The sequence below is a fragment of the Eurosta solidaginis genome, chromosome 5 (assembly GCF_040869045.1).
Source record: "Eurosta solidaginis isolate ZX-2024a chromosome 5, ASM4086904v1, whole genome shotgun sequence".
NCBI lineage: Eukaryota > Metazoa > Arthropoda > Insecta > Diptera > Tephritidae > Eurosta > Eurosta solidaginis.
Genome location: NC_090323.1, coordinates 185,020,355 through 185,032,517, shown reverse-complemented (window position 1 = coordinate 185,032,517; position 12,163 = coordinate 185,020,355). Strand labels below are relative to the sequence as shown.

At 34.7% G+C, this 12,163-nt stretch overlaps 1 protein-coding gene across 6 annotated transcripts in view; it reads left to right on the top strand.

Moving 5' to 3' along the window:
- The window catches only part of drpr (draper), a 106,554-nt gene that overhangs the window by 27,324 nt on the left and 67,067 nt on the right, over nucleotides 1–12,163 (top strand). The window contains exon 2 of one of the 6 annotated variants that reach the window (XM_067786647.1): nucleotides 11,511–11,554. The exons of the other annotated variants lie outside the window; for them this stretch is intronic. The gene's annotated coding sequence lies outside the window, so the exon portion shown is untranslated. The remainder of the gene's footprint in view (nucleotides 1–11,510; nucleotides 11,555–12,163) is intronic. 6 annotated transcript variants of the gene reach the window in all.

Sequence of the window (12,163 nt, the reverse complement as noted above, 5' to 3'; positions counted from 1 at the left end):
TGCTTTCAAAATTTTTGCATAGAATTTTTTTGTCAAAAATTTTTAAGGTGTTACTTTTGTTTGGCACGTTGTCCTTTACAAACTCTCAATATCTCTCGGTATGCTTGGCCATGAATTAGGTAAGTGGCAATAATATAAAATAACCTAGTTTCCCCATGCAATTTTAACAGGCTAAATTTTTCGTTGTCCTAAACAATATTTTCTAATAGCATGAGATCGCAGGTGATCTACCCTAGTGCGTACATATGAAAACAGATATGTACAATGTGCATGCCAGGGTGCATTTGGATACAATTGTATACATTTGAATACATTTTTAATGAGTGGATACAAATATACAAAAAATCTAAAATGTATACATTTTATTTTGGAAGATTGAAACTCTGCCCCTGTCATGGGAACTACAAATTTTCATTAAGATTTCTAAAAAATAACAATTTTTGTTGTTATATCGGCCTACTGATTTTAAGATCGCGGGTTCGAATCGTAAATTAAGGCCTTGAGCTCGATTCGAACCCGCGATTTCTAAAAAATGTTTGAATATTCAGTTTTATAGTAAATCAAATTTTAGACTGATATTTATTTTTTCCTTTATATCTATATTATATATATATATAAACCTATTTCTTCTACATAATCATTTTGTTGGTATTAGATTTGTTTAAAATAAGTAGTGTTTGTTAAAAAACGTATAAACAATAATTCCGTTTAAATAAACGCGTTTCGATATGTTAAATAGAAAAACCTTTATAACAGCGACATTTATTTAAAACTGAGCGTTGGTAAAATTTTATAAAATTCAGTTGTGTGATCCGTTTAGCCAAAATAGTGCGGTGATGTTTTGTTTTAAATATTATTAATTTCAGAACTTTGTTTCACACATTATATAAAATTCAGACGAAATAACTCAAAAACTATGTATCAATCTATTAAAACGAATTGATACATTTTTTCAGGAATGATACACTTTAGGAACAAAAAAATTGCGCGAGTGGCAACGCTGGAACATACATTCAAGGTAGCGAGCATACTTACTACAAATGATTTGAGTAATGAGTAAATTTAGTTGCATGAATATGTTGATTGTGTATGTGTTAGCACAAACTGATATGTTTGCTACTATAACGGTTTCTAAAATACATCTCGCTCTACTATTTTTCGAAAATCAGAGAAAAGTTTGTATTTCGATATGTTTCAAATGGCATGCGCGCAGGATTTCTGCGCTAATGGGTACATATGAAAAAGTTCATATTAGGGTGGTTCGAAAAAAAATTTTGTCCAAATTCTATCCTCTGAAATGTTTCAATTAGATGTAAAAATAAAACCCTCACCAAAGTTTGGTCCATTACTCCACCCTAAGTGGTACCCGAAAAACGGATTTCCCGCCGGGTTTTAAGGTCTTGTACAGGCTTCAAACAATTTGTATGATTTTTTTCTCTAATCATATCATTTATAAACACTCTTTAATATATTGAGATCTTAATTACGATTTTTGTCCAAAAGTCGTGGCCATTTGAAGTTGTGTTCTTTGACGAAATTGTGTAAACAGTTATTTCACACTTAAAAAGTGTATTGAAATGATAAAGCATAAATTCACATAGCCATAACTAAAACAATATAATAATAACATAAATTCGTAATTAAGGTCGCAATACATTAAGAGTGTTTTCAAATGATATGATTAGAAAAAAATCATAAAAACTTTTTGTAACCTGTACAAGACCTCAAAACTAGGCAAAACGGCACATAAAAGATTTTCGTAAAAAGTTGAGTAAATTCAAGTTTGGACAAAAAATAGTTGTTCCCATGTTAACGAAATGGGAAAATAAAATAAAAATATCGTACCCTGTAGATTGGAGTTATAGCACCCATCTTTGGTGAGGGTTTTTTGTTTTTAATAAAATAGAAACATTTGAGAGGATGGAAATTGAAAAGTTGTTTTTCTCGGCACACGCTAAAGCACATATGTACATACATATGTACCCGTTATCAGAAATCCTGCGCGCAAGCGGGAAAATACAAATACGAAATATGCACAAACTTTTCTCTGATTTTCGAAAGAAATAAGACCGACATGTTTTTCATAAACCGTTATAGTGGCGAACATCATCAACACAAAAACAATCAACATATTGATGAAACTCAATTTACGCATTACTTAAATCATTGTATGCGCGGTAACATGTACATTGTACATGTGTACATATGTATGTATGCATGTATGTTCATACGTGTTTTCGCGAAGCGTCTGCTGGCTTCAGACTTAAGGGCCCATTACTGATACTTAGCATAGACTTGACTTGACTTGGCGTAAACTTGGCAATTTAGCACCGATTATACTCCACTTAGCGCATACACTCTGGCATCATAATCAATAAGTGTCAATCTGTATGTCAAAATGAAATGGAAACAAATAAATGGCATCTCAAAATGTAAACGTCACTTAGAACTTACATAGAAAATCAAAATTCAACAGACTTCTAAGTCAAGTTAAGTGTTGCTAAGTTTTGAGTAATCAGTAACATGCAACTCACTGATTTTCGAAAGTTATAATTTATATTTATTAGGGTCGGCAAAATATAAAATTTAATTTCTCCTTTTGGTATAGTGAAAATATTTTTCAGGACAACGAAACATTTAGGCAATCAATAAGGTATACATTATTGTAGTCGTTAGGGAGCTGTACGTCGTGTTGTCAAGAAGTGTCTGCTGGCTTGAGTCTTAAGCTAGCAGACACTCCCGTTTCTCGGAACCGGACGCAGCTTTAAATTTTTTTTGCGGTACTAAATTGCCAATAAATGTAATATCAATTATCCAAGTCGTTCGGAAGTCGTAGGTCGTGTTTTCACGAAGTGTCTGCTGGCTTGAGTCTTAAGCTAGCAGACACTCCCGTTTCTCGGAACCGGACGCAGCTTTAAATTTTTTTTGCGGTACTAAATTGCCAATAAATGTAATATCAATTATCCAAGTCGTTCGGAAGTCGTAGGTCGTGTTTTCACGAAGTGTCTGCTGGCTTGAGTCTTAAGCTAGCAGACACTCCCGTTTCTCGGAACCGGACGCAGCTTTAAATTTTTTTTGCGGTATTAAATTGCCAATAAATGTAATATCAATTATCCAAGTCGTTCGGAAGTCGTAGGTCGTGTTTTCACGAAGTGTATGCTGGCTTGAGTCTTAAGCTAGCAGACACTCCCGTTTCTCGGAACCGGACGCAGCTTTAAATTTTTTTTGCGGTACTAAATTGCCAATAAATGTAATATCAATTATCCAAGTCGTTCGGAAGTCGTAGGTCGTGTTTTCACGAAGTGTCTGCTGGCTTGAGTCTTAAGCTAGCAGACACTCCCGTTTCTCGGAACCGGACGCAGCTTTAAATTTTTTTTGCGGTATTAAATTGCCAATAAATGTAATATCAATTATCCAAGTCGTTCGGAAGTCGTAGGTCGTGTTTTCACGAAGTGTCTGCTGGCTTGAGTCTTAAGCTAGCAGACACTCTCGTTTCTCGGAACCGGACGCAGCTTTAAATTTTTTTTGCGGTATTAAATTGCCAATAAATGTAATATCAATTATCCAAGTCGTTCGGAAGTCGTAGGTCGTGTTTTCACGAAGTGTCTGCTGGCTTGAGTCTTAAGCTAGCAGACACTCCCGTTTCTCGGAACCGGACGCAGCTTTAAATTTTTTTTTGCAGTATTAAATTGCCAATAAATGTAATATCAATTATCCAAGTCGTTCGGAAGTCGTAGGTCGTGTTTTCACGAAGTGTCTGCTGGCTTGAGTCTTAAGCTAGCAGACACTCCCGTTTCTCGGAACCGGACGCAGCTTTAAATTTTTTTTTGCGGTACTAAATTGCCAATAAATGTAATATCAATTATCCAAGTCGTTCGGAAGTCGTAGGTCGTGTTTTCACGAAGTGTCTGCTGGCTTGAGTCTTAAGCTAGCAGACACTCCCGTTTCTCGGAACCGGGCGCAGCTTTAAATTTTTTTTTGCGGTACTAAATTGCCAATAAATGTAATATCAATTATCCAAGTCGTTCGGAAGTCGTAGGTCGTGTTTTCACGAAGTGTCTGCTGGCTTGAGTCTTAAGCTAGCAGACACTCCCGTTTCTCGGAACCGGACGCAGCTTAAAATTTTTTTTTGCGGTATTAAATTGCCAATAAATGTAATATCAATTATCCAAGTCGTGCGGAAGTCGTAGGTCGTGTTTTCACGAAGTGTCTGCTGGCTTGAGTCTCAAGCTAGCAGACACTCCCGTTTCTCGGAACCGGACGCAGCTTTAAATTTTTTTTTGCGGTACTAAATTGCCAATAAATGTAATATCAATTATCCAAGTCGTTCGGAAGTCGTAGGTCGTGTTTTCACGAAGTGTCTGCTGGCTTGAGTCTTAAGCTAGCAGACACTCCCGTTTCTCGGAACCGGACGCAGCTTTAAATTTTTTTTTGCGGTATCAAATTGCCAATAAATGTAATATCAATTATCCAAGTCGTTCGGAAGTCATAGGTCGTGTTTTCACGAAGTGTCTGCTGGCTTGAGTCTTAAGCTAGCAGACACTCCCGTTTCTCGGAACCGGACGCAGCTTTAAATTTTTTTTTGCGGTACTAAATTGCCAATAAATCTAATATCAATTATCCAAGTCGTTCGGAAGTCGTAGGTCGTGTTTTCACGAAGTGTCTGCTGGCTTGAGTCTTAAGCTAGCAGACACTCCCGTTTCTCGGAACCGGACGCAGCTTTAAATTTTTTTTGCGGTATTAAATTGCCAATAAATGTAATATCAATTATCCAAGTCGTTCGGAAGTCGTGTAGGTCGTGTTTTCACGAAGTGTCTGCTGGCTTGAGTTTTAAGCTAGCAGACACTCCCGTTTCTCGGAACCGGACGCAGCTTTAAATTTTTTTTTGCGGTACTAAATTGCCAACAAATGTAATATCAATTCTCCAAGTCGTTCGGAAGTCGTAGGTCGTGTTTTCACGAAGTGTCTGCTGGCTTGAGTCTTAAGCTAGCAGACACTCCCGTTTCTCGGAACCGGACGCAGCTTTAAATTTTTTTTTGCGGTACTAAATTGCCAATAAATGTAATATCAATTATCCAAGTCGTTCGGAAGTCGTAGGTCGTGTTTTCACGAAGTGTCTGCTGGCTTGAGTCTTAAGCTAGCAGACACTCCCGTTTCTCGGAACCGGACGCAGATTTAAATTTTTTTTTGCGGTATTAAATTGCCAATAAATGAGGTATAAATTATTTAATATATGATATTGTTGTTTGCTATAGTGTGTCACCTTAATAGGACCAGATTAAGCTACAAGCTTGAAACTTGGAATGTAGTTCAGAACTCGATGACAATGCAATAATAAGAAAAAAGCTCCGATAGATGGCGCATGGATCGAAATATTTCAAAAAATCGTATTTGTGGTCCGATTTGGCTTTAAATGGGATTTGCGAAAAAACTAAGAAAGTTAGAAAACTGCGGGTTATTCCATTGGGAAGAGCGTTAAATTTCCTTTCAGAATCACTCAAAAAGTGAAGAACGGTATTTTCGCACAATAGGGTCATTTCATGATTCCAGGTCACATATATTTCTCTTGCTATAGGTTATACAATTTCAATTATCAACCGAATTGGTTCAACAATATTTGCCTGGATGCTGAACAAGAAAAGTTGTCTAACATTTAAGGCCTCACAGAACAGTTTTCAATCAAAATAAAATAATTTAAAAAAAAATTTAAGTTGAACGGTTTTATTGAAAACAATACTTACATGAAATAATAATAATATTAAAAGCTAGAAAATAATTAGGTAGGTCCTAGGTACTACTCAACACACTCCTCATCAATCTAGGACGTTGATCAGACAATTAAATAAAAGCGTTGGGCGCGTGAAATTTCAAAAAATATAAGGCGTAGCATAACGTGATTACGGTTCAGTTGGTCTTATATATGACTATCAATAGAAATTTGACGCGTCCAACACTTTTATTTAATTGTCTGATCAACGCCCTAGATTGATGAGGAGTGTCATGACTAGTACCTAGGACCTACCTAATTATTTTCTAGCTTTTAGTATTATTATTATTTCATGTAAGTATTGTTTTCAATAAAACCGTTTAACTTGAAAATTTTTTTTACATTATTTTATTTTCAAGTTTTTAGTCTTTATTTAATTGCCTATTATTTCTTATTCTATTTAGTTCATTTAGTGACTCATTATAACAAGGACTCTTTCCTGACAATTTGTTACAATCTAAGTCCTCAATGCATAATCCTTCCAAAGACTTTACTCGACTCTGCGCCACGTATGCTTGTCCCCCTCCAACTCCAAAATATTTTGATGTAACTTCTACCGGACTGTATGTAATATTTGTTCAAAATATGAGCCAAATCGGACATCATAGGTCGCTTTCTATTCGTGTATGTAATATGTGTCCCAAATATGGGCCAAATCGGACCACAAATAGGATTTTTGTGCATATCTCGATGCTTGCGCCACCTAGCGGCGATTTTTTTTCATATGTCGCCTTTTATTCTTGTATCTATTATGTGTTCCAAATATGAGCCAAATCGGACCACAAATAAGATTTTTCTGAATATCTCGATCCTTGCGCCACCTAGCGGAGATTTTTTTCATAGGTCGCTTTCTATTCTTGCATCTATTATGTGTTCCAAATATGAGCCAAATCGGACCCAAATATCTCGATCTTTGCGCCACCTAGCGGCGATTTTTTTCCTATTATTGTATTGTCATCGGGTTCTGAAATATATTCCAAGTTTCAAGTTTGTAGCTTATCGGGAAGTTACTTAAATTTCAATTACAAAATTTGTTCACAACGGCCGTGCTTGCGGCCGTGAGGCCTGCCTGTCAAGTCAAGCTACATAAAACCGTTTAAAAATGGACATCTGCGTTCCACTGAGAGTGCAACCTGCCTTCATTCATGAAAAGCGAATAGGCCAGGTGTAAAGCAAAAAAGCTGTGTCTTCGTAAGCGCTAAAACCATTTCTTACACCGAGGCACTTGTGATGCGTCCATAATCTGTTCCTCGCTATTCCTCAGCGAACAAAATGACAATGCATTGCAATTTGGTTCATTGCATAAAAAAACAAAATTACCAAAAGGATCATTATGGTATGACCGCTCGAGAACAGCTTCTCTAAGTGCATTTTCACTACTTTCTTTTTCTTCTCGATTCATCTTGCTTCTAAGATTTTCGGCCTTAAGACAGCGCAATTGGTTTACCATGTCTGTCTTTCTCGAAAATGGTTGATTCTATATTTATTTCGGCAGTGAAAATACCGGCTTAGGATACATCTATGTTGACAGCCTACTCCAGGCGAAGGTTATCTAGTGAAAATTTACTTTCAACACCTTCCACAATAGGTGTACGTTTGTATTAACATATCTATATCTTCTACTGCTTTATTAATAATCTTTGCTAAAGTAATACAAAAATGTTCTAACAAAAAAATACTGTTTATTCGTTAGCACATATCTAATTGTTTTATATTTTACTACACGTATATTGGGCTGGGTCGATTTGTATGGACGAAAGTTAACCGATATCGCGCCATCGATTTTTCGATAGGATTTGGGGCTCAGGAAAAAAAGTTCCACTACGCATACCTAAAAAAAAATAATTTTCGAGCCTGCGAAATTTAATTTTTTTGACTTTTTTCGACTTTGATTTTTAAGGTTTTTTTCATGACTTACTAAAAAAATTTTCATATGTATACCCTATTTTTATAATAGATATTTTTTTTTCAAAAAACTGTTATCGACAACGTTTTTAGCGAACATTTTTGGGTCGGACAGGGTATACATGAAAATTTTACAATCAAATGAAAATGTTTTTAGTACGTCATGAAAAAAACCTTAAAAATCAAAGTCGAAAAAAGTAAAAAAAAAAATAAATTAAATTTCGCAGGCTCGAAAATTATTTTTTTGGGTATGCGTTTTTTCTCCTGAGCCCAAATCCTATCGAAAAATCGATGGCGCGATATCGGTTAATAAATCGACCCAGTCTAACGTACATGCTTATGTCTGTATGTACTTTATGTACATATGTATGTATAATAACTGTGCCTGAAACAAAAATGTGCGCTATAAAAACTAATTAACTGCACGGATGCCCTAAAATTTATTTAAAAAACTTGTAACAATAATTTTCACAATAAGCAAATGTAGGTAACCTGTCATTAGCGTTAACATTGGTTGACCCATAACAATTACCGGTAAACAAGAGAAAGAATTTTGTACTTTCGCATATAAACATTCATTTGTATATACAAACATATTAACAGCAGCGAACAGAAAATAGCAGTGTTGTTTTTTTTCAAATTTCGTTCATTAAATTATTTAATTTTTTATTTTTTATATTTCAAGAAAAAAATCTATGGATTTTCTAACTGAAACTATACAAACCAATCTCAAAAATTGATGTATACTGGAATGATTTTCCGTCCCCCTTCTAAAATTTAGTTTCGAGACAAATCGCTTTCGGCGTCGGAAAATCAAAAAAAGTACTAAAATTCAAGAAAATTGTAGCAAAAATTTCGAAATTTTTATTTGGAGTTCTCTGAATATTTTTGAGTATGCAGGTTTGTGACCAAATCAATTTTAGTCTAACAAAGTACAAGTTATATATAGCTCGCATTGATTTTTGATACATTTTTTCCCAAAACGTTTTTCAGATTTTCTTCTATACTTAAAATAAAATTTTTCACACTTTGTATGGATGAAAATCTTAAACACTCCTAGGAAAAAAATGTTATAAAAATTACCACTGCTTATGTTCTGCTCGCTGTTGTATGATTTACAATTTATAGTATATAAGCGTAATAATAATATACAATGAATATGGACTTATTCTAGCGTCACTAAAAGCTTCAATGTCAAGGTCGGTTAGAATATTATTACAAAGTAGAGTAGATATTTTTAGGGTATCATTAATGGACATGAATAAATATGGGCTAGTCCAGAAAAAGCGACTGCCGTGGTGTAATGGTAGTTTGCTCCTCCTACCACACCGAATATCCTGGGCACACGCCCTGGGCAAAACAACATCAAAATTTTAGAAACAACTTTTTCAATGAGAAGAAAATTTGTCTAAAAGCGGGGTCGCCCCTCGGCAGTGTTTGGCAAGCACTTCGAGTGTATTTCTGCCATAAAAAGCTCTCAGTAAAAACTCACATGCCTTGCAGTTGCCGTTCGGAGTCAGCATAAAAGAAGTAGGTCCCCTCCCACCAATTTGTAGGAAAAATTAAAAGAAGCACACGCAAATTGAACGAGAAGCTCGGCCTGAAATCTCTTCGGAGGTTATCGCGCCTTACATTTTTTTGTTTGTTTTAAAAGGTCCACCACCAGTAAAAACTTAAAAGTTTCAAAAAGAGGACGAAAATAGATACTGATTAGGGCACACCGGTTTGTCGTGAAAGCAAATTTGACAAGGGATGACGGAAAATCGTTCCAATATACATCAAGGCCTTTTTAATTTTTTTCTTCAGTGCAAGTTTAATAAACTCGCTGCTCCACAAGCGAGGACAACTTCCTAGTCAATTTATTTGCTTTAATAAAAGAAGAAGCACTAAAAATCGCAAATAGCTTAAGAAAAAATAAACCCTAGTAACCTTGCGGCCGCCGGGGTGTGGTGGTAGCGTGCTACGCCTATGACACCGCCGAACCTATGTTCACGCCCCGAACAAAGCAACATCGAAAATTTAGAAAAAAGTTTTTCAATTAGAAACAAGCGGAGTCGCACCTCGGCAGTGATTTGGCAAACACTCCGAGTGTATTTCTGCAATGAAAAGCATCTTAGTGAAAACTCATCTGCCTTGCAGATGCCGTTCGGAGTCGACAATTCGTAGGAAAAATTAATAGGTGTACGACGCAAATTGAAAGAGAAGCTCGGCCTCAAATCTCTTTGGAGGTTGTCGCACCTTACATTTATTTATTTTAACATTGCAAATTGGTATGGATTGCTCCACAGTTATCATCGATGGTTTATAGTAAGCAAATTACTATTTTGAAGTGTAACCATAGGCCAACTGGGATTTGCTTATCATTTTGATGACTACGCTAAATAAACTCAATGCAAGCAATTTGTTATTTTATTGCTGCATGCTTCAATTGGTATTGATTATAATTACTTATGTACCTAGTTGTATATATGAACATTAGAGTGATTTCTAGTTGTATGGAGAAAAAAGTGTTTGAATCCTCAACATCACCTCTAGAAATATGCAAATAGCCGCAAAACGAATATATACAAAGTATTATGCCTATAAAAAAAGATTTAAGAGGTTGCGCTGAAGAAGGAGCTTGAAATCCTGAAAAAATACGAATTCTAACCATTTTAAATATTCATATTCCCTTAGCTTTTCAATACATAGATTTTTTTTCTAAAGCTTCAAAATTATTTCTGCTCGCTGAAAAAAAATTCTTTTGGCGTTTTTCGTAACTCGCTAAATTTGTTTTTGTTTTCCTAGCTGGGTAGTTTACACCAAAAATTCACATTTTCTAGGGATAGGATTACGAAATCACTCCGTTCTGGAAGTGAATGATTTCACTTTCCAATGTCAGGTTATGCCATTTGTGTTTTATGATAAACCCTAATATTTAATTCGTATCTTAACATAGACTGCATATGTAATAATGAAAAAATAGAAGCTCATTTTAGCTTGTGACGGATGGCACAAGTTACATTGGAAACACATAATGTGTGAATAAATTTCAACTGACTGCTTCGCTGAAAATATTTATTTTATCTGTGGTAAACCAAACAAAAGATTCCTAGAGATACTCATTAATTTCGGTTTTTTGGCGGTTGTATCTTTTTTGGCGGTTTGGCCGATATGTTCATGTTTAAAATCCTGATACCGCATTTTATCACTCATCTATTTATAACTATTATTATTTGATAAATTTTTGTTATAAAACTTGTTTTTGAAAGGGAAATCTTTAGAGATTATTGATAACAAAGCGATTCCGTCCACTATAAATTTATAGGGAGAAGGCCAAGAAAATGTAAAAATTCAACCTTTTTTTCGATTACAAGCTTCTTGCGCAAACTATAAATCTTTTTTGATTCGTTTAAAATATTGCACATACAGGTTTTAGGCTATTCCAATATTTCTAAAATAAATAAGGGACACCCTAATATACATACATATCAAAAGATATGATTAACTACCAGAGAAGTTTAAATGCAAAATACAATTTCATTTAGAACACAAAATTTATTATTTATGTGCTTTTATGAATGAATTATGTATTTCTGATGATCAATTGGAATCTTCTTTACAACTTAATTATCGCCAATAATTTACTACAAGTTGTGATTATTATTATTAAAATATGCATGTTTAAATAAACATTTTTTACTTATAAATAAGCCTAGGCATATCTGATGCCTATTATGATTAGTCACTCTAGACGTTTTTAGCACATACATACATACATACGGTTGCTATGAATATAAATGCTTCCTATATGTAAAAAATATTTTCTTTTAAACATCAAACTTATAATCAATTACAGATATAAAAAAAAAGAAAAAAATTGATGCTTGACCAACTATAGCGGTAAGTATTGTGTATTATGTCAGGGTGTATAAATAAAAGAAATAAAAATTCGAAATTTGTTTACAAAAAGAATGTCCGTATTAATAAACAAAAGTTACTTTGCCTCAGTAATTCAAGAACTCAGTGATATACAATTAAACAAATATATAATTAAGGATAGTTGGCAACCCTATGCAAAAACAAATAAAATAAGGTTAGATGACAACCCTATTTGACAGCCCTTCATAGAAATATTTCTATCAAAAAACGACGTAAAATATATTTCGTTATGTAGCCATATTAGCATTTGCCACTTAACTAAAAAAAGACATTCAAACAGGTGGCAACCTTGTAAAGACATCGCTAGTGGCAACACCTAGGTAAAAAATCTAAGGATTAAATACAATCTGTAGGTACCGCATTTTATGCAAATTCATATCGACATTTTCGAGATAGCAGTGAATATACCAAGAAATAAATATCATGAGGTGGCAACTCTAAGCGACAATCCTACGTAAAAATATTGCTGCAGAAGCACGACGTTAAATGCCTTACTTATTTATAATTGGGATAGGTTAGGTTAGGTTGACCTGGCCGGTCCATGAGGTCCGTAGTGTTACCAGTTTGTTT